General features: G+C 45.9%; 1 protein-coding gene across 1 annotated transcript in view; it reads right to left on the bottom strand.

Moving 5' to 3' along the window:
- The window catches only part of LOC137620788 (deubiquitinase OTUD6B-like), a 177,538-nt gene extending 154,916 nt beyond the window's left edge, over positions 1-22,622 (bottom strand). Inside the window, exon 1 of the mRNA XM_068351218.1 lies at positions 22,529-22,622. The gene's annotated coding sequence lies outside the window, so the exon portion shown is untranslated. The remainder of the gene's footprint in view (positions 1-22,528) is intronic.
- Positions 22,623-27,214: the final 4,592 nt, after the last annotated feature.

The following is a 27,214-nucleotide window of genomic DNA, read 5'->3' as shown; positions in this document are numbered from 1 at the left end:
GGGGATGCGATGACGAGGACCAGGCTGCGCGTCGTCCTGCAGCCTCACGTGTGGGATCACGCTGGGGTTCACACTGGCGCTCGCGCGATGGAATTTTGCCTGGATCGCGCAGGCGATGGCGAGGGCGCGTAGGCGATGGCGAGGGCGTGTAGGCGATGAGGCGAGCGCTGGTGCGCGGGCGAGCGCTGGCGAGCGGACGAGCAGGCGAGCAGGCGAGCGCTGGCGCGCAGGCGAGCGCTGGCGCACAGGCGAGCGGGTGATCGATGGCGCGCAGGGGCGCGTTCCGATGAAAGCAGAGAGCGCGCAGCAAGCTGAATGAGCGCTCGCGCGCTTTGTTCGCGCACGCACGGGCGCGCAGGATCCCAAAGAGCCCGTGAGGGCGCTATCGTTGGGCGCGCACGCGCAGGAGATATATCCCTTGCGTGCGGGCGCGCATGAGGGCGCACATCAGGAACAACAGGAGGGCGCGTAGGTGAAGGATGGCGCGTTGAAGAACGCTGGCGAGCAGGGGAAGAAATTATCTTCCCCTTTGCGCCCAGATCGTGGGCGCGCAAGAGATCGTTGGCGCGCAGGCGAGTGCTGGCGCGCAGGAGAACGTGGGCGCGCATTAGGATGAAGGCGCGCAGTGGCGCGCTGGCGAGCCGGAGAGCGTTGGCACACAGGTGAGCGCTGGCGCACTATAACAGGAACAGCAGCTGGAGAGCGCTTGTGCGCAATTGCTCGCAGGTGAATGATGACGCGCTGGGGATAGCTGGCGCGTAAGTGACTTAGTCACATCAAGTGAAGTCCCTTGTGCCCCGAACGGGACCGATGCCCATTTAAAAACAGGGTTCGTGGGCACCCACAGCGCATCAGCGGCCAGGAACGGTGACAGCAGGTCAGACGGGTGGAAGGTCGGCGTGTCCTTTGCAAGGACGACCCTCCACCGAAGGAGATCGTGAACGATCTGCAAAGAGGTTCAGAGATGTAGCTGGAAGGGTCGGCGAACGACGGCGAGGTTCCTCTGCGGCGGACTGCGGTGATGACGAACCGAAGAGGCGCCTCCTAACACCCTTGTGAGGTGAAGGAAGTCCTCTACGGCGAAGAGGAAGGCGGCCTGTACGCCTTATACGCCCTCTGGGGGCTGTGGGGTCAGCAGGCTGACCAGCAGTCCTCCAAAGAGGAGTCTCTGTTAGTGAACTCCCCCGAGGGGGAGAATCACCGGCAGGAGAGACGGGTCGGACTTAGTTCCTCCCTCGAAGGATGTTCGGAGGGGGGGAACTAAGCCTTCAGCTATATCAGCAACATCAGGAGCAGAGATTTGATGCAACTCATCAGAAGCCTCTGCCACAACAACGTCAACTATAGACAGAGGATCAACCTCTGCTAAAGTCGGCGATTGTTTGACAGCTGCTCCCAACTTGATCATGTCAAACAAGGCTTCCTTGGAGGGCGATCCCTCAAGCCCCAAGGAAGCCCAAAGCTGCAACAAATCATTATTAGTTACATTAACATTTAAATTTAAATCCTCCCCCGGGGGAGGAGGAGGAGCTGCCTCGCTATGGGAGGCAACTCCCTCTCCCAAACCACGAGATCGGTCAACAGAACTGCGGCCTACGCTACCACTCGACAGCTTCTCGGAAGAAACCGATCGAGTGGGAGCTTTGAAGGAGGTTTGGGGCACGGAAGAAGAGCCCTTGGGATTTTCTCCTTTCAAAGAAATCTTCGAAGGAGAAATATCCCGCCTGGACTTCCTCTGGTGCCGGCAAAACCTCTCCCACTGGGAGGTAGACCACTCCCTACACTCATAACATACGTTACTCTTATCACACCGTTGGCCCATACAGTAAGGACACAAGGTATGTGGGTCTGTTTCGACCACCGACATATAGGTACCACAAGGGCGGTCAGGTAAACCGGGACACTTACGCATCACAGAGGCCAACTTCACAAACACTGTCAAAAAAAAAGCAAACAAAAGATTAGTGATGGCTGTCAGGGAAGGCAAGGGTGACAGCGGACACGTCCGTCTAGCACTCGAGCCGAGAGCAAAGAGAGCTCAACAGAGGTGTGTGTGTGAGGGGGGGGGGGGGGGGTTAGCAAGCTAGCTACTCTCCCTACCCCTCGCTAACTAGCGGTGGGGTAGTAAACCCTCGTTAAAATTCTAATGGCTCGTCATTTCAGCTACGCCAAAAGTAATTACCCATATTAAATAGCGTGGTTTGTATTTCAGTTACGGAACAAAAAACATATATGACCTGAAACATTTAACCAAAGCGAAAGGCCCAGTTTATGTATAGCTCTTGTTCAGTTCCGATTGGCAAAATATTGTACTGTTAACTTTTTTTCTAAATTTGATTTATTTTTGTTTACCTATAATTTTCAAAATGGCTCCTAGAAAGATTAATATTGTAGTAACCATGATAAAACAAAAAGGAAGGTTTCATGTACCAATACAGAACTAAGGAAGGAGATAATTGGAAAGCCCAAAAGAGGTGTCCGCAGGATCAATTTCCAAACAGTGATGTTCCGGAATCAACACTCAATTTTGAATAATATTCACCAATGAAGCAAATATAGAAAAAATGAGTGTTCTATCGATCTAAACAAAGAAGTAAGACCATTGAGGAAGTTGAAAAAATGTTATTTTCATTAGTAAAATAAATTTTTGAATATACTTACCCGATGATCATGTAGCTGTCAACTCTGTTGCCCGACAGAAATCTACGGTCGGGATACGCCAGCGATCGCTATACAGGTGGGGGTGTACACAACAGCGCCATCTGTGGTCAGGTACTCCAGTACTTCTTGTCAACACCACCTCAATTTTTTCCTCGGTCCACTGGTTCTCTATGGGGAGGAAGGGTGGGTCAATTAAATCATGATTATCGGGTAAGTATATTCAAAAATTTATTTTACTAATGAAAATAACATTTTTCAATATTAATCTTACCCGATGATCATGTAGCTGATTCACACCCAGGGTGGTGGGTGGAGACCAGCATACATGTTAACAAAGAAGCTAAGTATCCCGTATTTCATTTTATTAGTTATTCAAAAATAACATAAAATAAATAAGTACCTGGTAAGGAAGACGACTTGAACCATTACTCTGCCTTTATTAAGTACGTCTTCCTTACTGAGCGTAGCGGTCCTCTTAGGATGCTGAACGACTCTTAGGTGCTGAAGTATAAAGGGCTGCAACCCATACTAAAGGACCTCATCACAACCTTTAACCTCGGCGCTTCTCAAGAAAGAATTGACCACCCGCCAAATCAACAAGGATGTGGAAGGCTTCTTAGCCGACCGTACAACCCATAAAAAGTATTCAAGAGAAAGGTTAAAAAGGTTATGGGATTATGGGAATGTAGTGGCTGAGCCCCCGCCTACTACTGCATTCGTTGCTACGAATGGTCCCAGGGTGTAGCAGTTCTCGTAAAGAGACTGGACATCTTTGAGATAGAATGATGCGAACACTGACTTGCTTCTCCAATAGGTTGCATCCATAACACTCTGCAGAGAACGGTTCTGTTTGAAGGCCACTGAAGTAGCCACAGCTCTCACTTCATGTGTCCTTACCTTCAGCAAAGCAAGGTCTTCTTCCTTCAAATGAGAATGTGCTTCCCTAATCAGAAGCCTGATTTAGTAAGAAACTGAGTTCTTAGACCTTGGAAGAGAAGGCTTCTTGATAGCACACCATAAGGCTTCTGATTGTCCTCGTAAAGGTTATGACCTTTTTAGATAGTACCTAAGAGCTCTAACTGGGCAAAGTACTCTCTCCAGTTCGTTCCCCACCAAGTTGGACAGGCTTGGGATCTCGAAGGACTTAGGCCAAGGACGTGAAGGAAGCTCGTTTTAGCAAAAAACCGAGCTGCAAGGAACATGTAGCCGTTTCAGATGTGAAAACTATGTTCCTGCTGAAGGCGTGGATCTCACTTACTCTTTTAGCTGTTGTCAAGCACACGAGAAAAAGAGTTTTAAATGTGAGGTCCTTAAAAGAGGCTGATTGGAGAGGTTCAAATCTTGATGACATAAGGAACCTTAGGACCACGTCTAGATTCCAGCCTGGAGTGGACAACCGACGTTCCTTTGAGGTCTCAAAAGACCTAAGGAGGTCCTGTAGATCTTTGTTGGTGGAAAGATCCAAGCCTCTGTGGCGGAAAACCGCTGCCAACATACTTCTGTAACCCTTGATCGTAGGAGCTGAAAGGGATCTTACGTTCCTTAGATGTAACAGGAAGTCAGCAATCTGGGTTACAGTGGTACTGGTTGAGGAAACTGCATTGGCCTTGTACCAGCTTCGGAAGACTTCCCCTTTAGACTGATAGACTCTGAGAGTGGATGTCCTCCTTGCTCTGGCAATCGCTCTGGCTGCCTCCTTCGAAAAGCCCCTAGCTCTTGAGAGTCTTTCGAAAGTCTGAAGGCAGTCAGACGAAGAGCGTGGAGGTTTGGGTGTACCTTCTTTACGTGAGGTTGACGAAGAAGGTCCACTCCTAGAGGAAGAGTCCTGGGAATGTCGACCAGCCATTGCAGTACCTCTATGAACCATTCTCTGGCGGGCCAGAGCGGAGCCAACCAACGTCAGCCGTGTCCCTTTGCGAGAGGCGAACTTCTGAAGTACCCTGTTGACAATCTTGAACGGCGGGAATGCATACAGGTCGAGATGGGACCAATCCAGCAGAAAAGCATCCACGTGAACTGCTGCTGGGTCTGGAATCGGAGAACAATACAACGGGAGCCTCTAGGTTATCGAGGTAGCGAACAGATCTATGGTTGGCTGACCCCACAGGGCCCAAAGTCTGCTGCAAACATTCTTGTGAAGGGTCCACTCTGTGGGGATGACCTGACCCTTCCGGCTGAGGCGATCTGCCATGACATTCATATCGCCCTGAATGAACCTCGTTACCAGCGTGAGCTTTCGATCTTTTGACCAGATGAGGAGGTCCCTTGCGATCTAGAACAACTTCCACGAATGAGTCCCTCCCTGCTTGGAGATGTAAGCCAAGGCTGTGGTGTTGTCAGAGTCCACCTCCACCACCTTGTTAAGCTGGAGGGACTTGAAGTTTATCAAGGCCAGATGAACCGCCAACAGCTCCTTGCAATTGATGTGAAGTGTCCTTTGCTCCTGATTCCATGTTCCCGAGCATTCCTGTCCGTCCAAAGTCGCACCCCAGCCCGTGTCTGATGCGTCCGAGAAGAGACGGCGGTCGGGTTTCTGAACAGCCAAAGGTAGACTTCCTTGAGAAGAAAGCTGTTCTTTCACCACGTTAGAGTAGACCTCCTCTCTTCGGAAACAGGAACTGAGACCGTCTCTAGCGTCATGTCCTTTATCCAGTGAGCAGCTAGATGATACTGAAGGGGGCGGAGGTGGAGTCTCCCTAACTCGATGAACAGGGCCAGCGATGAAAGTGTCCCTGTTAGACTCATCCACTACCTGACTGAGCATCGGTTCCTTCTCAGCATGCTCTGGATGCATTCTAAGGCTTGGTAGATCCTTGGGGCCGACGGAAAAGCCCGAAAAGCTCGACTCTGAAGCTCCATACCCAGGTAGACAATGGTCTGGGATGGGACGAGCTGGGACTCCTCTAAATTGACCAGGAGGCCCAGTTCCTTGGTCAGATCCATAGTCCATCTGAGAATCTCCAGACAGCGACGACTTGTGGGAGCTCTTAAAAGCCAGTCGTCTGACGGAGCCGGACACAAGATCATGGTACTGCTGCACAGTCTGTGAACTGTCAACCATGGGGAAGCGAGGAAGTACAGCGACAACCCGAAACTGTCTAGACTGTCTGGGTAGTACAGACAACTCCTTATCGGGTTGCTGAGGTTGCCGCACTGCGTCACAACAAGTCACTTCTGCTGGTTGTTGAACGTCTTCCCAGTGACACACTGACTCCGTAAACAAAAAATCCTCTAACAAGGACTAAGCTTGGACTGCATGTCTTGCAACAAAGCTCAAGGTCTATGGGAGCAGGTGTGGCAACAGACGGGGTTAGCGACTGAAGCGGAACCATTACCCTCCCTGGAAGCATGTTATGCTTAAATAAAAGTCCATAGGAGGCTAAGCAGCTTAAGGCTCCTCTCCAAATGACAGAGTCCTCAAGGGAATATCAGAAGGAGGGAGAATAGCACTTTCTCATCTACAGGAACCATATCCGAGAAAAGCTAAGTTCTCTCAGTGAGGGTTTCACTAGTGCAAAAGCAGCAGACCAGAAGGCAACGTTATGAAACTGCTTGACAGTCTTGTGAGTTGGTAACAACCAAAGATGTGTGACTGAGGAGCATGCGGTAAGGTATGCAGAGCATGCTGTAAGGTATGCACATGCTGTAAGGTATGCAGAGCATGCTGTATGTAGAGCATGCTGTAAGGTATGCAGAGCATGTTGCATGGCATGCGGCTTATGCTGCATGGGATGAGGCTCATGCTGCATGGGATGAGGCTCATGCTGCATGGTATGAGGCTCATGCTGCATGGGATGAGGCTCATGCTGCAAGGGATGAGGCTCATGCCGCATGGGTTGAGGAGGATGCCGCATAGTATGAGGCTCCTGCCTCATGGGTTGAGGAGGTTGCCGCATAGCATGAGGCTCCTGCCTCATGGTTTGAGGAGGATGCCGCATAGCATGAGGCTCCTCATAGCATGAGGCTCCTGCCTCATGGGTTGAGGAGGATGCCGCATAGCATGAGGCTCCTGCCTCATGGGTTGAGGAGGATGCCGCATAGCATGAGGCTCCTGCCTCATGGGTAGAGGAGGTTGCCGCATAGCATGAGGCTCCTGCCTCATGGGTTGAGGAGGATGCCGCATAGCATGAGGCTCCTCATAGCATGAGGCTCCTGCCTCATGGGTTGAGGAGGATGCCGCATAGCATGAGGCTCCTCATAGCATGAGGCTCCTGCCTCATGGGTTGAGGAGGATGCCGCATAGCATGAGGCTCCTGCCTCATGGGTTGAGGAGGATGCCGCATAGCATGAGGCTCCTGCCTCATGGGTAGAGGAGGTTGCCGCATAGCATGAGGCTCCTGCCTCATGGGTTGAGGAGGATGCCGCATAGCATGAGGCTCCTCATAGCATGAGGCTCCTGCCTCATGGGTAGAGGAGGTTGCCGCATAGCATGAGGCTCCTGCCTCATGGGTTGAGGAGGTTGCCTCATAGTGCTGGAACCCGGCAACTCCCGATGCGGCAACTCACGCATGAAAGCAGGAGGCGCAGCAAGAACATGCGTCTGGCAGGGTGGACTGCGCATCGGAGGTGGAGCTCTCACAGGTGGAGGGTGGGAGCAGGCAGCCGCAGTATCTGCTGAGCGCACAACCTCGGCGGGTTGTAGGTTGGCTACATTGTCAACCTTCCAGCATGATACTCCTGTATGAAGGAGCAAGCTGAGACTGTATAGTCTGCAGCATGGACCACTAGGGTCTATGAAAGACAACAACAAACGGAGCTACTGTCCGTTGAGACTGAGGGTCTAAAACAGCTGGTGCGGCAACAGACGGAGTTACTGCCTGTTGCGGTACCACCTTGCCTCTCTGGGAGGTGTGCAGTTGTCGTACTGCAGCAAGTCCGAACTGACCCAGTGGCAGTGGCTACACCTAGGAGTTGGACTTGCGCGGAAGGGACCGACTTGCACTTAAAAGCTGCAAGATTTGGTCCATGGTTTCTGCGAGAAACCTCTTCCGCAGACGAGGAATAAATGGGCTCTCTCGTCTTTGTGTGGGTGGGGTGATCACGTCGGCTACGTGAGTGGGTACACCCGAAACCACGGAGGGAAACGTCTGTTCGTCGATCAAGGCCTGATGAACCCATAAGTCCTTCGACGTTACTTCTCCCCTGGGCTTGGGAGCTTGTAAGAGGTCCCAGACTAGGCGAACAACTGGCACGAACAGACGAACCCTCGAACGCAACACTGTAACACTTTGCGCTTATCACTTTATCACTTTTGATTTTCTGTTTGCACTTATTTAACTGAACTCGAAACTTTAAGTGGTTTGTACCTGAAACACGCAATTCTATCCTTCATTAAAAGTTAGTAATTGCGAAAACAGTATTACAATGTAACAGAAAAACATAATGAAAGATAAATAATTCAGTGGCTGGAAAAGAGACTAAACACTAGATCAAATAAACTACGTTTAAAATCTCTCACCGCATAAAGCCTGGGAACAAGAATAAAACTCTAGAAACGTTTACCTTCTTCCCCTAAAGAGACTAGGGAGAAGAGCAAAAACGATAACAACGTTACCCGCTTGAACGAAACGTTTATCCTCCTCTCTCTCCCTCCGTCTCTATCTCTCTCTCTCTCTCTCTTGACTTAGAACCTGAGAGATGAGCCCAATTATATATATCGTTAAAACATATTATTGTTAAAGGAAAAAAACTGAAAGATTTCCCAAATAAAAAGTTCCTTTATTAGAATTAAAACTATTTAAGCTAAGAAAGAATGAACAAAACGCTAGATTCGGTTTACTCTTACTGCAACGTGAAACCGTGAATACTCTCTCTCTATCGTAACGATAGAGCGCAAGTTGAACGTTCTGAACGTCAACAACTGCGGAGACAAAACAAAACGTTAGTTCAACTTTGAAAACAGTACGAGACTATCCAAGAAATTCTTTCAAAAACATTAAAATAGCATAAAATCTTAACAGGTAAAAACAATATGACGGGGTCAATGTTAATTAACTTCGGTTCCAAGAAAAGACCGCCTACTATTAGGAAAGGTCGCATATAAACAAACATAGAAATCAATTTTAATAAGTTATAATAAAAGGAAGTTAATCGAAGAGGCCTATAAAAGGCGGAGAGATATAAAATAAATCTATAACTTTGTTAAGCAAAATTAAGAAAGAGAGTCTATACTCTCTTCGACACCAACACTTCCGTCTAAGGGAAGGGTCGGCCATTTAAAAGTGAAAGAGAGTTCATACTCTCTTCGTCACCAAAATTAAATCAAATTAATTCCAAAAACTTGCTAAGCTAATGATAAAGCTTCCTGAATAGCGAAGGCTAAACTCTAGAGCAAATACATCACCAAATCGTGAACAATAACTCCAGAATCAACAGCGTATCCAAGTAGGTCTAGCCGGTGGCACGACAGAGGAAAAATTTGAGGTGGTGTTGACAAGAAGTACTGGAGTACCTGACCACAGATGGCGCTGTTGTGTACACCCCCACCTGTATAGCGATCGCTGGCGTATCCCGACCGTAGATTTCTGTCGGGCAACAGAGTTGACAGCTACATGATCATCGGGTAAGATTAATATTGAAAAATAGCTATCAATTTGGAGAAATTAATGTGAAAAGGCAAATCAAATACATTTCGCCATTATCAAAAACACCCCAGGAAAAGCACGATGACGCAGAATCTAGTGAAAATTTTAGGGCTAGCCAAAGCTAGTTTGATGAATTTAAACAGAGAAATGGCATTCATATAGTTGTAAGGCATGGTTAGGCTGCCAATTCAGACACAGCAATTTCTGAGAAATATATTGGGGAAAATATCACCCAGATAAGCAGTAACGATTATTCATCAAATCATTTCAGAACCCTCTTAAGAATGAGGCAGACAACAAACCTCTGTTGAAATATTTCTAGTAAAAAGACCCTCAAGTGAATCACAGTTAGTCCCAGAAATGACAAAAAAAAAAAAAAGAACTCCAGGAGAGTAGTTACCCACATGTTTAAAGAGGGGGACTCTCCTTTCAAACAACATTAACACCTTCTCCTTCCCTACTCACCCCTTCCAATCAAGCCATCCACTGTCCTAATCACAAGTAAAGTGAAGTTCTACGAACACTTAAGCGGTTATGTCGGTATCACGTCTGGACTGAACTGACCTTAGTCTGGTTAGTCTCTTTGAGGAGAGTGTCCCTATGACAAGGTTAAGGGGAGTCTCAAGTGTCTTGGATTCTCCTTTCAGATAGGGCCCTCGTCCAAGGAGATTGCTCCCTCCTATTCTGTTATCTGAGTTTCCTATGCTTCTTGGCTGTAGAGTGTACCGGAGACTTCCCAAGAAGAAGAGAGCGTTTACTCGATGGAGACTGTCTGTGCGAGAACTTTACAGTCAAGTCCATTTCGTTGTCCCAACATTATGGGGTCTTCCCTTATGTCTCATGGGCCATGAGGTATGTGTGTTCTTGACAATGAGTACGCTCTAAAGTCTGCACTATGTGATCTACCCAAAGGGTATGAGTGCACTTTCCTATCTGTGAAAGCTCCTCGGAAGGGTTATGACTACTACTACTGAGGCATGTGAGGTCTAGCCCTTGCCCACTCTCAGCTGAGCATGTTCTGAGAGGTGACTGCACTTTCATGGTAGGACATGTGTGCTGCAGTACAGTTGCCAACTGTTCTGGGAAGGGCTACCTGTTACAGAAAATCATCCCTGCAAGAGGGGAAACCCGTAGGTAAAGCATTAAAAAACCAGACTATAGAGCCACTCCCAACAATGTAGCCTCTGGTGTTCTACCTCTCTTATCGTGTCTAGTACAGATGTTCATACAGATAGAATGGATGTGCTTGCACGAAAAACCCAGAGTTCTCGAATGTCTTCTTCCTAGAAGGCAAAAAGTGTGGATGCCCTCCTGACAGTGTGCATCCAGTGGAGGACTTAACCCTAGGAGAACCCCAATTGGTCTGGGGCCTGACCACTCAAAGAGGTGAATGTATGCATCTACAAGAGAAAGATCTAACTGCTGAGGGAGATTCTGCAGGCGATTGTGCACTTAGCTAGTCTAGGATATGTCTTCTACCAGGAGGATAAGACTTTGCCAATGGTTCATTAACCAAAGATTGTCCATGCTTATTAGTACAGTATAAGCATGCATGCACCATACTTAGGATGCGTGAATGCACGCTACTTCCCACTTCTGTTGAAAAATGTTATTTTCATTAGTAAAATAAATTTTTGAATATACTTACCCGATGATCATGTAGCTGTCAACTCCGTTGCCCGACAGAAATCTACGGACGGGATACGCCAGCGATCGCTATACAGGAGGGGGGTGTACTCACCAGCGCCATCTGTGGTCAGGTACTCCAGTACTTCTTGTCAACACCACCTCAATTTTTTCCTCGGTCCACTGGTTCTCTATGGGGAGGAAGGGTGGGTCAATTAAATCATGATCATCGGGTAAGTATATTCAAAAATTTATTTTACTAATGAAAATAACATTTTTCAATATTAATCTTACCCGATGATCATGTAGCTGATTCACACCCAGGGAGGTGGGTGAAAACCAGTATACATGTTAATCAAGAAGCTAAGTATCCCGTATTTCATTTTTATTAGTTATTCAAAATAACAAATAAAATCGATAAGTACCTGGTAAGGAAGTCGACTTGAACCATTACTCTGCCTTTAATAAGTACGTCTTCCTTACTGAGCGCAGCGGTCCTCTTAGGATGCTGAACGACTCTTAGGAGCTGAAGTATAAAGGGCTGCAACCCATACTAAAGGACCTCATCACAACCTCTAACCTAGGCGCTTCTCAAGAAAGAATTGACCACCCGCCAAATCAACTAGGATGCGGAAGGCTTCTTAGCCGACCGTACTAGCCAAAACAACAATAAAAGCATTCAAGAGAAAGGTTAAAAAGGTTATGGGATTATGGGAATGTAGTGGCTGAGCCCTCACCTACTACTGCACTCGCTGCTACGAATGGTCACAGGGTGTAGCAGTTCTCGTAAAGAGACTGGACATCTTTGAGATAGAATGATGCAAACACTGACTTGCTCCTCCAATAGGTTGCATCCATAACACTCTGCAGAGAATGGTTCTGTTTGAAGGCCACTGAAGTAGCCACAGCTCTCACTTCATGTGTCCTTACCTTCAGCAAAGCAAGGTCTTCTTCCTTCATATGAGAATGAGCTTCTCTAATCAGAAGCCTTAGGTAGTAAGAAACTGCGTTCTTAGACATAGGCAGTGAAGGTTTCTTAATAGCACACCATAAGGCCTCTGATTGTCCTCGCAAGGGTTTTGACCTTTTAAGATAGTACTTAAGAGCTCTGACAGGGCAAAGTACTCTCTCCCGTTCGTTACCCACCATGTTGGAAAGGCTAGGTATTTCGAACGATTTAGGCCAAGGACGTGAAGGAAGCTCGTTTTTAGCCAAAAAACCGAGCTGCAAGGAACATGTAGCCGTTTCAGATGTGAAACCTATGTTCCTGCTGAAGGCGTGAATCTCACTTACTCTTTTGGCTGTTGCCAGGCAAACGAGGAAAAGAGTTTTTAGAGTGAGGTCCTTGAAAGAGGCTGACTGGAGAGGTTCAAATCTAGATGACATAAGGAACCTTAGGACCACGTCTAGATTCCAGCCTGGAGTGGACAACCGACGTTCTTTAGAGGTCTCAAAAGACCTAAGGATGTCCTGCAGATCTTTGTTGGTAGAAAGATCCAAGCCTCTGTGGCGGAAAACCGCTGCCAACATACTTCTGTACCCCTTGATCGTAGGAGCTGATAGAGATCTAACATTCCTTAGATGCAACAGGAAGTCAGCAACTTGGGTTACAGTGGTACTGGTAGAGGAAACTGCATTGGCTCTGCACCAGCTTCGGAAGACTTCCCACTTAGATTGATAGACTCTGCGAGTGGATATCCTCCTTGCTCTGGCAATCGCTCTGGCTGCCTCCTTCGAAAAGCCTCTAGCTCTTGAGAGTCTTTCGATAGTCTGAAGGCAGTCAGACGAAGAGCGTGGAGGTTTGGGTGTACCTTCTTTACGTGAGGTTGACGCAGAAGGTCCACTCTTAGAGGAAGAGTCCTGGGAACATCGACCAGCCATTGCAGTACCTCTGTGAACCATTCTCTTGCAGGCCAAAGGGGAGCAACCAACGTCAGCCGTGTCCCTTTGTGAGAGACGAACTTCTGAAGAACCCTGTTGATGATCTTGAACGGAGGGAATGCATACAGGTCGAGGTGGGACCAGTCCAGCAGAAAGGCATCCACGTGAACTGCTGCCGGGTCTGGAATCGGGGAACAGTACAATGGGAGCCTCTTGGTCATCGAGGTAGCGAACAGATCTATAGTTGGCTGACCCCACAGGGCCCAAAGTCTGTTGCAAACGTTCTTGTGAAGGGTCCACTCTGTGGGGATGACTTGACCCTTCCGGCTGAGGCGATCTGCCGTAACATTCATATCGCCCTGAATGAACCTCGTTACCAGCGTGAGCTTTCGACTTTTTGATCAAATGAGGAGGTCCCTTGCGATCTCGAACAGCTTCCTCGAATGAGTCCCTCCCTGCTTGGAGATGTACGCCAAGGCTGTGGTGTTGTCGGAGTTCACCTCCACCACATTGTTTAGCTGGAGGGACTTGAAGTTCATTAAGGCCAGATGAACCGCCAACAACTCCTTGCAATTGATATGAAGCGTTTCCTGTTCCTGGTTCCATGTCCCCGAGCATTCCTATCCGTCCAATGTCGCGCCCCAGCCCGAGTCTGATGCGTCCGAGTAGAGATGATGGTCGGGGGTCTGAACAGCTAACGAGAGACCCTCCTTGAGAAGAATGCTGTTCTTCCACCACGTTAGAGTAGCCCTCATCTCTTTGGAAACAGGAATAGAGACCGCCTCGAGCGTCATATCCTTGTTCCAGTGAGCTGCCAGATGGTACTGAAGGGGGCGGAGGTGGAGTCTCCCTAACTCGATGAACAGGGCTAGCGATGAAAGAGTCCCTGTTAGACTCATCCACTGCCTCACCGAGCATCGGTTCCTCCTCAGCATGCTCAGGATGCACTCCAGGGCTTGGTTGATTCTTGGGGCCGACGGAAAAGCCCGAAAAGCTCGACTCTGAATCTCCATACCCAGGTAAACGATGGTCTGGGAAGGAACGAGCTGGGACTTCTCTAAATTGACCAAGAGGCCCAGTTCCTTGGTCAAATCCAAAGTCCATCTGAGACTCTCCAGACAGCGACGACTTGTGGGAGCTCTTAAAAGCCAGTCGTCTAAATAAAGGATGGCTCTGATGTCTGCCAAGTGAAGGAATTTCGCAATATTCCTCATCAGTCGCGTAAACACAAGAGGTGCCGTGCTCAGGCCAAAGCACAGGGCTTGGAACTGGTACACAACCTCTCCAAAGACGAATCTCAGAAAAGGTTGGGAGTCTGGATGGATGGGAACGTGAAAGTAGGCGTCTTTCAGATCTAACGAGACCATCCAGTCCTCCATTCGTCGTCTCCATTGTGAACGTCTGCTTGGTGACATAAGCATTGAGCGCACTGACGTCCAGCACCGGTCTCCAACCTCCTGTCTTCTTGGCCACCAGGAAGAGACGGTTGTAAAAGCACGGGGATTGATGGTCCCGAACTATCACCACTGCCTCCTTCTGTAGCAGGAGCGACACCTCTTGTTGTAACGCTAGCCTCTTGTCCTTCTCCTTGTAGTTGGGAGAGAGGTTGATGGGAGATGTGGTCAGAGGGGGATTGCGGCAGAACGGAATTCTGTAACCCTCCCTTAGCCACTTGACAGACTGAGCGTCTGTACCTCTGCTCTCCCAGGCTTGCCAGAAGGTCTTGAGTCTGGCTCCTACAGCTGTCTGGAGAGGAAGGAAGTCAAAGCTTGCTTTTCGTGGACTTGGCACCTTTCTTGGACTTGCCCCGGTGACTGTCTGCACGGGTACTTCCTCTACTGGAGGCTCTTCCACGAAAGGGCGGAATGAATCTGGTAGCAGGTGTATCAGCCACAGGGGTGCGGTAAGATCTCGGCACGGAAGGTAAGGTTTTAGCCTTACGTGCTGAAGAAGCCATGAGGTCATGCGTATCTTTCTGGATAAGAGCCGCAGCCATCCCCTTGATTAACTCCTCCGGAAACAGGAACTTGGAGAGAGGAGCAAACAGCAACTCTGACCTCTGGCAAGGGGTGATACCAGTCGATAAGTAGGAGCATAGATGTTCCCTTTTCTTGAGGACTCCTGAGACAAAAATAGAAGCAAGTTCGCCAGAACCATCGCGAATTGCTCTGTCCATACTGGACATGATCAGCATGGCCGAGTCTTTGTCAGAAGGGGCAGTCTTCCTGCTTAAGGCCCCCAGGCACCAATCGAGGAAGTTAAAAATTTCGAAGGCGCGAAAGACTCCCTTCATCAAGTGGTCCATATCAGAAAAGGACCAGCAGACCTTCGAGCGTCTCATAGCCGACCTGCGGGGAGAGTCAACCAAACTTGAGAAGTCGGCCTGGGCAGAGGCAGGAACCCCCAAGCCAGGTTCCTCTCCCGTGGCATACCAGACGCCCGACTTAGAAGCCAGCTTAGGAGGAGGAAACACAAAAGAGGTCCTTCCCAGTTGCTGCTTGGACTGCAACCAATCCCCTAAAACCCTCAAAGCTCTCCTTGATGATCTGGCGAGGACAAGCTTGGTGTAGGCAGACGTAGAAGGCTGCATGCCTAGAGAAAACTCGGAGGGAGGAGAACGAGGGGTTGCAGACACGAAGTGTTCAGGGTACAACTCTCTGAACAGAGCCAGGACCTTGCGAAAGTCTAAGGAAGGCGGCGACGACTTGTGTCCTTCCACATCAGATGTAGGATCATCCAGATGAGCAGCTTCATCCTCAGAAACCTCATCGCCTGAAAGTTGAGTAGCGAGAGGCAAAGGTAGAGCGGCAGGCTGAATGGCTGAATCCTGCAGAACGGGTGCATGCGAACTTGCGGATCCATCATCATGCCTCTGCTGAATAGACTGAGGGCTGGCAATGACAAAGTCAGATGGCTGGAGTGAGGGAGGTTCTGCGGTGGTCTGAGGAGCAAGCGAGGTGGCCAGAAGCGAATGCTGGAAGGCATGAGGCTCATGCTGCATGGTATGCGGCTCATGCTGCATGGGATGAGGCTCATGCTGCGAAGAATGCGGCTGCTGCATGGTAAGAGGCTCGTGCTGCATGCGTTGAGGAGGATGCCTCATAGCATGAGGCTCCTGCCTCAAGGGTTGCGCCTGCCTCAAGGGTTGAGGAGGTTGCTGCGCAGAGTGAGGCTCCTGCCTCAAGGGTTGAGGAGGTTGCCGCATGGCATGAGGCTGCTGCCTCATGGGTAGAGGAGGTTGCCGCATAGCATGAGGTTCCTGCCTCAAGGGTTGAGGAGGTTGCCGCATAGCATGAGGCTCCTGCCTCATGGGTAGAGGAGGTTGCTGCATAGTGCTGGAACCTGGCAACTCCCGATGCGGCAGCTCACGCATGGAAGCAGGAGGAGCCTCAAGAACATGCGTCTGGCAGGGAGGACTGCGCAGAGGTGGAGGAGCGCTCGCAGGAGGAGGGGTGTTAACCTTCTCTGCCTGATACTCCTGCATCAAAGCCGCAAGCTGAGACTGCATAGTCTGCAGCATAGACCACTTGGGGTCCACAGAAGTAGGAGCAGAGGCCTGTTGAGGCACCACTCTACCTCTCTTAGGAGGTGTGCAGTCATCAGATGACTGCGGCGAGTCCGAACTGGCCCAGTGGCTACACCTGGGCCGTTGGACTCGCTCAGAAGGGACCTTACGTTTAAGAGGTCGTGAGACCTGGGTCCACCGTTTCCTCCTGGAAACCTCTTCCGCAGACGAGGAATTTAAGGGCTCATTCGTCTGGGAGTGGAAGTGACGATCTCTATCAGATACGCCCGCAACCACTGAGGATACAACTGTGTGCCGATCAAGGCCTGCCGAACCCTTTTGCCCTTCGACGTTGCTTCTCCCCTGGGCTTGGGAGCTTGCAAGAGGTCCCGGACTGGGAGGACGACTGGCACGCACAGAAGTATCCTCATGCGCAACACTGACACTGACACTAGGCACAGCACTGGCACTAACACTTCCCACTGCACTTTTCACTTTAAGTTCCTTGACATCTGCCAAGAGAAGATTGTGGTCACTAACTAACGACTCCACCTTATCACCAAGAGCCTGAATGGCACGCAACATATCCGTCATATCAGGCTGAGCACTCGTAGCAGGTTCGGGGGTCACCACCACAGGGGAAGGAAAAGGTTGAGGGGCATGGGGGGAGGAATAAACCAAAGAGCGAGAAGAACTCCTCCTAACTCTCTCCCTCTCTAACCTAGTTGTATATTTGAGGAATTCATTAAATTCGAATTCCGAAAGCCCAGCACATTCCCCACATCGATCTTCCAACTGACAGGATTTTCCCCTACAGTCGGAACAAACGGTGTGAGGATCAACAGAGGCCTTCGGAAGACGCCTATTACAAGTCCTAACACTACATCGCCTAATTTTAGGAGCTTGAGAGTGGTCGGACATCTTGAATTTAGAGAACAGTCAAGGGGGGATTCCAAAGTAAGCAAAGATCGTTAACCAATAAATCAATTTAATTCCAAAAGCTATCTAAGCTAAGGGAAAAGCTTCCTGTACAGCGAAGGCTAAATTTTAGAGCAAATACTTCACCAAAACCGTGAACAAAGACTCCAAAATCAACAGCGTATCCATGTAGGTCTTGCCGGCGGCACGACAGAGGAAAAATTGAGGTGGTGTTGACAAGAAGTACTGGAGTACCTGACCACAGATGGCGCTGGTGAGTACACCCCCCTCCTGTATAGCGATCGCTGGCGTATCCCGTCCGTAGATTTCTGTCGGGCAACGGAGTTGACAGCTACATGATCATCGGGTAAGATTAATATTGAAAAAGTTCCTACCAAAGAGCATGCATGTACAGTACAATTGCTTTTGTTTCTCTATAAGGATGAGATTTGAGAGCTCAATCTTGCGCATCAGAATAGACATATTGTCTTCTACAAGCATGCCTTCCCAATGGAAATCTTGTTCAATCTCTGATGCAGGCTCAAAAGCTAAAGAGCACCCCCACTTAAAGGTCTGTACAGTAATATTCTCATATTGTGCATGATCGCTAACAGCTGAACACACTTGAGTGCTAGCAGAGAAGAGATAGTAGCCTCTTACAGGCAAGAATTCACAAGCATTAATCAACGAGTGGATGGACACGAGCCAATGAGTACGCCTGAGCGTTAACAGGAGAAAATCCATAGAATCCATGAGAGCTTAGGGAGGAAAGTAAGTATGCGCACGTGGAGGCATGTACAGGAGGGTGAGCGCATATGATTCCAAAGAAATGTGTAGGATCACAAACATAAGAATGTGCTAGGGGGCGATCTGGTGGGGTTCTAACTAATTTTCTTGTGAACATTGCCACAGCATTTCCTATGGAAATTCCAGATGATTGCTCTCAATATCTTAGGATATTCTACAACAAAGAAAGAAGATAAACCAGAATTACATTACAGTAATGTATTACAGTAAAATAAAACAGAATGTAATCTCCTCATTAAAGAATATTGAAGCATAGTTATAGAAATAATCCTTATTCTAATCAAATCATTAAAAGATTCAAAGTACTAAAAAGATTATTTATACATACAGTATTTTAATATCTTTCTCACTGCGTTAATTTACTAGATCTGATATGCGCTATAGTAGCATAAGTGTCCAATAGCAAGAGCAATTGTTTTGATGCATGAGCATCAAAATGTTGGCACACAATAGCACAATGCAAGGTTCCTGTAGGAGAGCATGCTTTCATAGGAAGAAAGTCAGGCATGACTTTAACAGACTTGAGCACGCTAAGAAGTGACAGTGCGCCAGCAAGGATGCAGGTTAAGAGGTGATAGTGCGCCAGCGAGGGTGCAGGTTAAGAGGTGATAGTGCACCAGCGAGGGTGCAGGTTAAGAGGTGACAGTGCGCCAGCGAGGGTGCTGGTTAAGAGGTGACAGTGCGCCAGCGAAGGTGCAGGTTAAGAGGTGACAGTGCACCAGCGAGGGTGCAGGTTAAGAGGTGACAGTGCACCAGCGAGGGTGCAGGTTAAGATGTGACAGTGCGCCAGCAAGGGTGCAGGTTAAGAGGTGACAGTGCACCAGCGAGGGTGCAGGTTAAGAGGTGACAGTGCACAAGCGAGGGTGCAGGTTAAGAGGTGACAGTGCGCCAGCGAGGGTGCAGGTTAAGATGTGACAGTGCGCCAGCGAGGGTGCAGGTTAAGATGTGACAGTGCACCAGCAAGGGTGCAGGGTCAGGGGTGACAGTGTGCCAGCAAGAGTGGAGGCTAAGAGGTGACAGTGCACCAGCAAGGATGCACAAACGTAAAGAATAACTTGTTCTGGACCCAGAAACTCCAGAAAGACAATCTTCTGGGGAGGAAAGTGAGGAAACCTTCGTTGGGTAAGCAGATCCCTTTAGGGAGTACTGCGGGTTTCTGCTCCTCTCGGCCTCAGTGAAGCTTGAATTACTATCTTTCGTAGAAGACTAGGTTGAAGGCATCAGACTAGGTGGAGAAAGAGGGTAAAGGGGCCTCCCATTCTTACTCCTCAAGAGTGCTCCATGAACTGCTGGCCAGGTAAATGTAGGTGAGGATCTGACATCAAGTCTTCTCCTATGCGGGCGCTGCAGGAGAAAGGTTGGCAGGTGAAGAATTTTTAGGTTTAGCAGTTGCTAGAGCTAACATAAGCCACTACACTGATAGGATGCCCTCCAACCCAAAGGACATCCACAATGTCCTTAGGGCATCTCTCACCAGGTCATTATCTAGAAAACTGTCAAGCTTACTCCAAACCAGCTGGGAATTATCTGCTTCTCTAAGGGAAGCTTACACTGAGGTTAATTCAGGGTGCGCTGTCCGTCTCTCTCACCCAACCAGAGAAGGGTGAAGGAGAGAGTTCAAAAGCCTGAGTACCAGAGGAAGGTAGGTAGGTTTAGCAGACCTTTTCAACTTTGAGGAGGACCTCGAATTAGTATTGCATCTCACTCAGCCTTTTTTTTCCTCCTCTTGCTGAACTTAAAGCTACTATGGTGATGGCCACGATTTAATAACCTTGCAAGGAGATGACTCCTTATAGTCATGGCCTCTACAGGACAAAATGAATGAGGATCCACTGAAATCCTGCTCATAAATGTTCCACACTTACTGCCAGGAAAGCTAGAACAGGACTGCATGCCTTTAAGTGGATTCTCCATTGTCAAAATCAAACAATTTCACTAAAAGCAAATAGAGAAAAGATATTAGTCAAGTTTAGTTGGACTGAGAGGTGTGCATTCCTACATATAAGATAATCTTAGAATTCCTTGCATGTGGAAACCAATCGTGCAGTGACCTAGCTTGTTGAGTTCTAACGATTGAGGATCTTACCGTGTTAAGATCTAGCTCGTGAATTTCTAGCCCACGGCACTTTAGCTCAAGGGGAACATACACATGAATCCCGAGCACTAGCGAGAAAGCTACACGTGGAGACACTGATTGTAGAAGATCTGCCCATGGACACTGCTTGTAGAAGCTCAGTGCATAAACACTGATCGCTTGAATATCTTATACACATACACATTGCACGTGGAGACTTTATACATAGGTACCTAGTGCGTGAAGTTTTGGCATTTTTGGATGTAACATTAAAACGAGGCGTTTGTGCCCATGGAGGAGATGAGCATGAGGTGACGATTGTTTATGCAAAGCTATGGCCTGGAAAACATGTATGTAAAGATAACTGTGCTCATGGAGAATCATCAACAGGGGATCGTGCAAGTGGAGGTGCTTGCGCCCATGGACGTGGTGCATGCGTGTCTCTGAGTCTAATGTCGTAGATCTCTATCAAAGGGTCTTTTTCATCCTCTGTGTTGAGTTGTCCTTGATGTCTCACTATCTAACAAAGGAAAAGCATAAAGCATGCCAAAAGAAAAAAAGAAAATTCCGCTTAAAGAAGTAGAGAACCATCCGTCATTAATATGTGAGGAAGGAGGGATGGCGATGTCTGGTCAACCTTGCAATGTTTGTTATTCTTCACCTTCAGAGTTTGAGTAGCATCTAAGGGCTCAGCAGCAGAGGATTGAGGTAGAAGGTATTGGGCTGGGAGGAGGCCGAGGTTATTTCTTCCCCTTGCCAGACTTTGTCGGCGAGGAATTTCCTGACGGCGGCAATGACACAATGGAAGGCACGAATCAAAGATCAACTAGGGATCACTAGGCCATGCCAACATGCATACTTGAGGATTAACAATAATACTGTAATAAAATTCAAGATCTTGAATTAGCTCTGATTAATTGTTGAGTAATCCCTTAAGCTGTAGTTTTTAAATTCCTGAGAGTTAATTGTACTTGGACAAAATGAAGCAAATAGTCACTTAGAGCTTTGGAATCCCAGGTTAAGATGCATTTCTATCATTCATTTTATGATTTACATCACTTAGATAGAATAGAAGTTAGGGATGGGGTCTGTCCTTACTAGTCAGGTAGGAACCAGAAGCCTAGGTTAAATTAGGTTGGGATAAGATACATCAGGGGACTTCACTCTATGATTACAGCACTGTAGGTCAAGAAAGGTTTAAGAACTTGGGGGTGAGGAATTGATGATTCCAACGGGGGCAAGATACGACGCCCAAAAATCAGGCAGGACTCAGTGCAATGAGGTAGGTTCCTTTGTGAAGATTATGAGGTACAAAATACAAATACATTACTTTTTTTCATCAGATGATTAGCAGAAATCTTGCATAAACTATAACGGAACTTTTTTAAAACAGCGGCAAGTTCCTCCCACGCGCATAGAAAATGGGAAGCTTCTTTCCAATTTCTAGTCATTTGTATGACGTGGCTGCTGTACTACAAAAACTATCCATTTTCTAGTAAAAACCTTTACACAAGAACACCAACTAACCTAAACTTCCCCACATAACCTAACCTACAAGCTGTGTCCTTACCTACTTACCTAACAGAGGGGCTAATGCCACCCCTTCATAACCCCCTTACACTACCGTATTCTTCACCGGCTGTCATCAAACATACACCTCACTATATCAAGATGGATTGTGGGTTACTCAGATAGGATCCTTTACTGTAGGCCAAGTAAATTTATGAGCTAAAGAAACCTATCAAATCTTTATGAATAGATTATCATAAAGCCCTGTGTAAACTTTCACTAAATATATCAATTTATACACAGTGCACGCATAATGGCCCCCTGTATGTATTATTATGTCTAACTTGGAATACAGCAGTGTAAGGGGGGTCGCAGGGGGACGTTAGGACGCACCCCCACATTAGACAAGTAGGTAAGGGCACAGCTTGTAGGTTAGGTTAGGGGGGAAAGTTTAGGTTAGTTGATGTCCCTTTTTGGTAATTTTGTATATTATTACATCGTGTGACTACGCACAAGAAATATATGATTTCCTATAGCAAATAACGAGATTTAACCGATTTTGATGACCATTTCACGGGAAAGAGTGTTATTTTCGAAGGGAGCGTAATTTTTCCTATAAGAAAAAGTAGTTGGAATACTAGGATACATTGAGATGTAATAATATACAATGAAACCCCATTTTTAACTAACGCGTGAGGAACTGGCCGGTGATATACAAAAGCTCCTTCATAATCTATACCAAAGGTATACCAGAACTGAAATTCAAACCACAAACCCCAAGAAGGGTACGGTACCTTACCGGTACCTTTAGGGGGTTCGTATAATGGCCATAAATCAATGACTTACGATTACACAGGTTTCTGGCTTTGACTACGAGTTGAATATTACGTGAATATTAAAATTTACGCTGATATATATGCAGATTTTAATCAAATGTAAAAATTTATTAGGAAAGTAACTCACGTTAGCAATAACAAGGCACTTTGCTTCTTCCTCTTGATTTTTCTACTACTGTCTACTTCCATCATAAATTGGTTTTTTCTTTTTTTTAATAAGCAATAACTCTGCAGCCCGATATAATTCGATAAATTTTAGATTTTTAACTAATTATTGCATTGTTTTATAAGAAAACAGAATAAGTATATCCAAGACGAAATGTAATTTGACCTAAACAAAAGGAAAATTATATGGCAACACGTTTACGAAATTGGTGTATAGAAATAGGGAAATTGTGGTGGTAACATGAGAGAAGTAGGAGAGATAGGAAATAAGGATATATATATATATATATATATATATATATATATATATATATATATATATATATATATATATATATATATATATATATATATATATATATGAATATATGTATTTATGCATCCTAACACTCCCCCCTCAAAAAAAAAAAAAAAAAAAAAAACATAGGCCTACGAGTTTGTATAGATTTCAAGGAATGCTAAAATCTGGTTTCGAATAATCCTTGTAAAATGTAATGGAAACCGATTGCAGATTGTTCTTCAACGTAAAGTACAAGAAAATCCTGTTGTGCTATAACATTATGTAAGTCATTATACATCCATGTATGGGTAGGCTACTAGAAAATAATTGCCCCATTTGGAAAGTGATTTATTAAAGATTACTTAATCCTTTCACGACTTTTGGACAATCAAATAAAGAAATTAAATAATATGCTTGCAAGAAAGATGTCTTCATAGTAAACAAAGTTTAGGCCTATGAGTAAACTGCTTTTTACAAAATAAGTAATAATTTTAATTAAAATATAAAACACAAGCATTTTCTTCAAAATGAGGCCTATCTTATATTTTCTGAATATTTTTAATACTATTTTTTGTAGTCTGTATCGACTTTTGGTTTTGGCCATGGCCATTTTTACCTACCTTACCCATATGGCCATTTTTACCATGGCCATTTTTTTACCATTGTTAATCATTATTGCTCTAATGCTTTTTCTCAAGTACTTTACACACTTGAGAAAAAAACATTAGAGCAATAATCATTAACAATTAATACAGAGCTAGGAAAGTTAAATAATTACGAAAATGCATGGAAATAAGAAAATTATATAGAATCTATGATGACATATTACCAATGACTTCAAAAGATAAGACAAATCATACAAATAATTTCAGACAAGGCCTAAAAAAAGAACTTGGCAATTATCTTACTGGGACATTTTGAATATAGGCTACAATATAAAACAACGAAAATAAGTAATAAACTCAAATAATATATACCTCCTTCTTTTAACCCTTGTATTCCTCGATTTCTTATATCCTTAGTTGTGTAGAAATCAACTATAATGGCTATCAAAGTTATTTTTTAGAATAAAATGTACAAATAGCAAAAAATACATTACATTGTCGTCCCAACATAGACACAAAGTAATCATCAGACGATATACCAGAAGGAATTCAATTATTGTTAAAAAAAAAAAACAGGAAATAGGAAAATCAAAGGAAAATACAGTTGAAGTTTCTGTTGAAAAATGAATTTATTCTTAACTGAAAAGAGCTGCTAGTGATTGAAAGAAAAATAACTAAAAGGAATATTCGGCAAAGAAGAATTAATGGAAAAGCAACACGTGTTATTGAAAGCTAGGCTAAATACATCACAGGTAAATGGCAGGAATCCATTCATAGAAGAAAACCAAATGTTTACAGTATCAAAAAAATAGATTAAATGTAGCTTCTCCTACTGTATTGTACAATGCATAATAATAACAGGATTAAATCTTTTTTAATTTAATAGAAATGCTTGTAAGTTAATAATTACATCATTTTAGATATTTTACCTTATGTAGATATATTCAAACATTAAATTGAAAATAAAAATAAGAAAACCTACGGAAAGCATAATTAGTGAGCGGTTCCAAAGGTTAAACTTTAGGCTTTTTACTACTATTAAAGTAGGCGTACGAAGAGTTTTGACATTTGTGAATTAGAATTCACATCCAGACTTAATTTCATCAATATGCTTCAGATAACGAAAAGGTATAATTTAATTATAGTATTTTCTGTATTCGGGGAAGGATACGGTAGTGTAAGGGGGATCGCTGGGGCCCGTTAGCCCTCAGTTAAGTAGTTAAGGACAAGGCTTGTAGGTTAGGTTAAGGGGGTGAAGTTCAGGTTAGATGGTGTCCATTCTCCAGACTTGTGGAATAACTGACTGCTGATATACAAAGGCTCCTATATATATATATATATATATATATATATATATATATATATATATATATATATATATATATATATTTCAATATTAATCTTACCCGATAATCATGTAGCTGTCAACTCCGTTGCCCGACAAAATTCTACGGAAGGGATACGCCAGCGATCGCTATACAAGAGGGGGGTGTACTCACAAGCGCCACCTGTGGCCAGGTACTGCAGTACTTCTTGTTGACTCCACCTCAATTTTTCCTCTGTCGTGCCTCCGGCTAGACCTACATGGATACGCTGTTGATTCTGGAGTTTTTTGCTCACGATTTGGTGATGTATTTGCTCTAGAGTTTAGCTTTCGCTATTCAGGAAGTTTTATCATTAGCTTAGCTAGCTTTTGGAATTAATTTGATTAATTATGGTGACGAAGAGAGTATGAACTCTCTTTCACTTTTAATGGCCGACCCTTCCCTTAGACGGAAGTGTTGGTGTCTAAGAGAGTATAGACTCTCTTTCTTAATTTTGCTTAACAAAAGTTATAGATTTATTTTATATCTCTCCGCCTTTTATAGGCCTCTTCGATTAACTTCCTTTTATTATAAACTTATTAAAATTAATTTTTATATTTGTTTATATTCGACCTTTCCTAATAGTAGGCGGTCTTTTCTTGTACCGAAGTTAATTAACATTGAGCCCGTCATTTCGTTTTTACCTGTTAACATATTATGCTATTTTAATGTTTTTGAAAGAATTTCTTTGATAGTCTCGTACTGTTTTCAAAGTTGAACTAACGTTTTGTTTTGTCTCTGCAGTTGTTGACGTTCAGAACGTTCAACTTGCGTTCTATCGTTACGATAGAGAGAGAATTTTCACGGTGTCACGTTGCAGTAAGAGTAACCGTTTCTAGCGTTTTGTTCATTCTTTCTTAGCTTAATGGTTTTAATTCTAATAAAGGAACTTTTTATTTGGGAAATCTTTCAGTTTTTTTCCTTTAACAATAATATGTTTTAACGATATATATGATTGGGCTCTTCTCTCAGGTTCTAGTAGCCTCCTATGGACTTTTATTTAAGCATAACATGCTTCCAGGGAAGGTAATGGTTCCACTTCAGTCGCTAACCCCGTCTGTTACCACACCTGCTCCCATAGACCTTGAGCTGTGTTGCAAGACATGCAGTCCAAGCTTAGTCCTTGTTAGAGGATTTTTTGTTTACGGAGTCAGTGTGTCACTGGGAAGACATTCAACAACCAGCAGAAGTGACTTGTTGTGACGCAGTGCGGCAACCTCAGCAACCCGATAAGGAGTTGTCTGTACGACCCAGACAGTCTAGACAGCTTCGGGTTGTCACTGTACTTCCTCGCTTCCCCATGGTTGACAGTTCACAGACTGTGCAGCAGTACCATGATCTTGTGTCCGGCTCCGTCAGACGACTGGCTTTTAAGAGCTCCCACAAGTCGTCGCTGTCTGGAGATTCTCAGATGGACTATGGATCTGACCAAGGAACTGGGCCTCCTGGTCAATTTTGAGGAGTCCCAGCTCGTCCCATCCCAGACCATTGTCTACCTGGGTATGGATCTTCAGAGTCGAGCTTTTCGGGCTTTTCCGTCGGCCCCAAGGATCTTCCAAGCCCTAGAATGCATCCAGAGCATGCTGAGAAGGAACCGATGCTCAGTCAGGTAGTGGATGAGTCTAACAGGGACACTTTCATCGCTGGCCCTGTTCATCGTGTTAGGGAGACTCCTCCTCCGCCCCCTTCAGTATCATCTAGCTGCTCACTGGATAAAGGACATGACGCTAGAGACGGTCTCAGTTCCTGTTTCCGAAGAGAGGAGGTCTTCTCTCGCGTGGTGTAAGAACAGCTTTCTTCTCAAGGAAGTCTACCTTTGGCTGTTCAGAAACCCGACCGCCGTCTCCTCTCGGACGCATCAGACACGGGCTGGGGTGCGACTTTGGACGGACAGGAATGCTCGGGAACATGGAATCAGGAGCAAAGGACACTTCACATCAATTGCAAGGAGTTGTTGGCGGTTCTTCTGGCCTTGATAAACTTCAAGTCCCTCCAGCTTAACAAGGTGGTGGAGGTGGACTCTGACAACACCACAGCCCTGGCTTACATCTTCAAGCAGGGAGGGACTCTTTCGTGGAAGTTGTTCTAGATCGCAAGGGACCTCCTCATCTGGTCTAAAGATCAAAAGCTCACGCTGGTAACGAGGTTCATTCAGGGCGGTATGAATGTCATGGCAGATCGCCTCAGCCGGAAGGGTCAGGTCATCCCCACAGAGTGGACCCTTCACAAGAATGTTTGCAGCAGACTTTGGGCCCTGTGGGGTCAGCCAACCATAGATCTGTTCGCTACCTCGATAACCTAGAGACTCCTGTTGTATTTTTCTCCGATTCCAGACCCAGCAGCAGTTCACGTGGATGCTTTTCTGCTGGATTGGTCCCATCTCGACCTGTATGCATTCC

The sequence above is a fragment of the Palaemon carinicauda genome, chromosome 27 (assembly GCF_036898095.1).
Source record: "Palaemon carinicauda isolate YSFRI2023 chromosome 27, ASM3689809v2, whole genome shotgun sequence".
Classification (NCBI taxonomy): Eukaryota; Metazoa; Arthropoda; class Malacostraca; order Decapoda; family Palaemonidae; genus Palaemon; species Palaemon carinicauda.
Note: the sequence above shows the minus strand (reverse complement) of the source record. Positions and strands in the feature narration are given on the sequence as shown.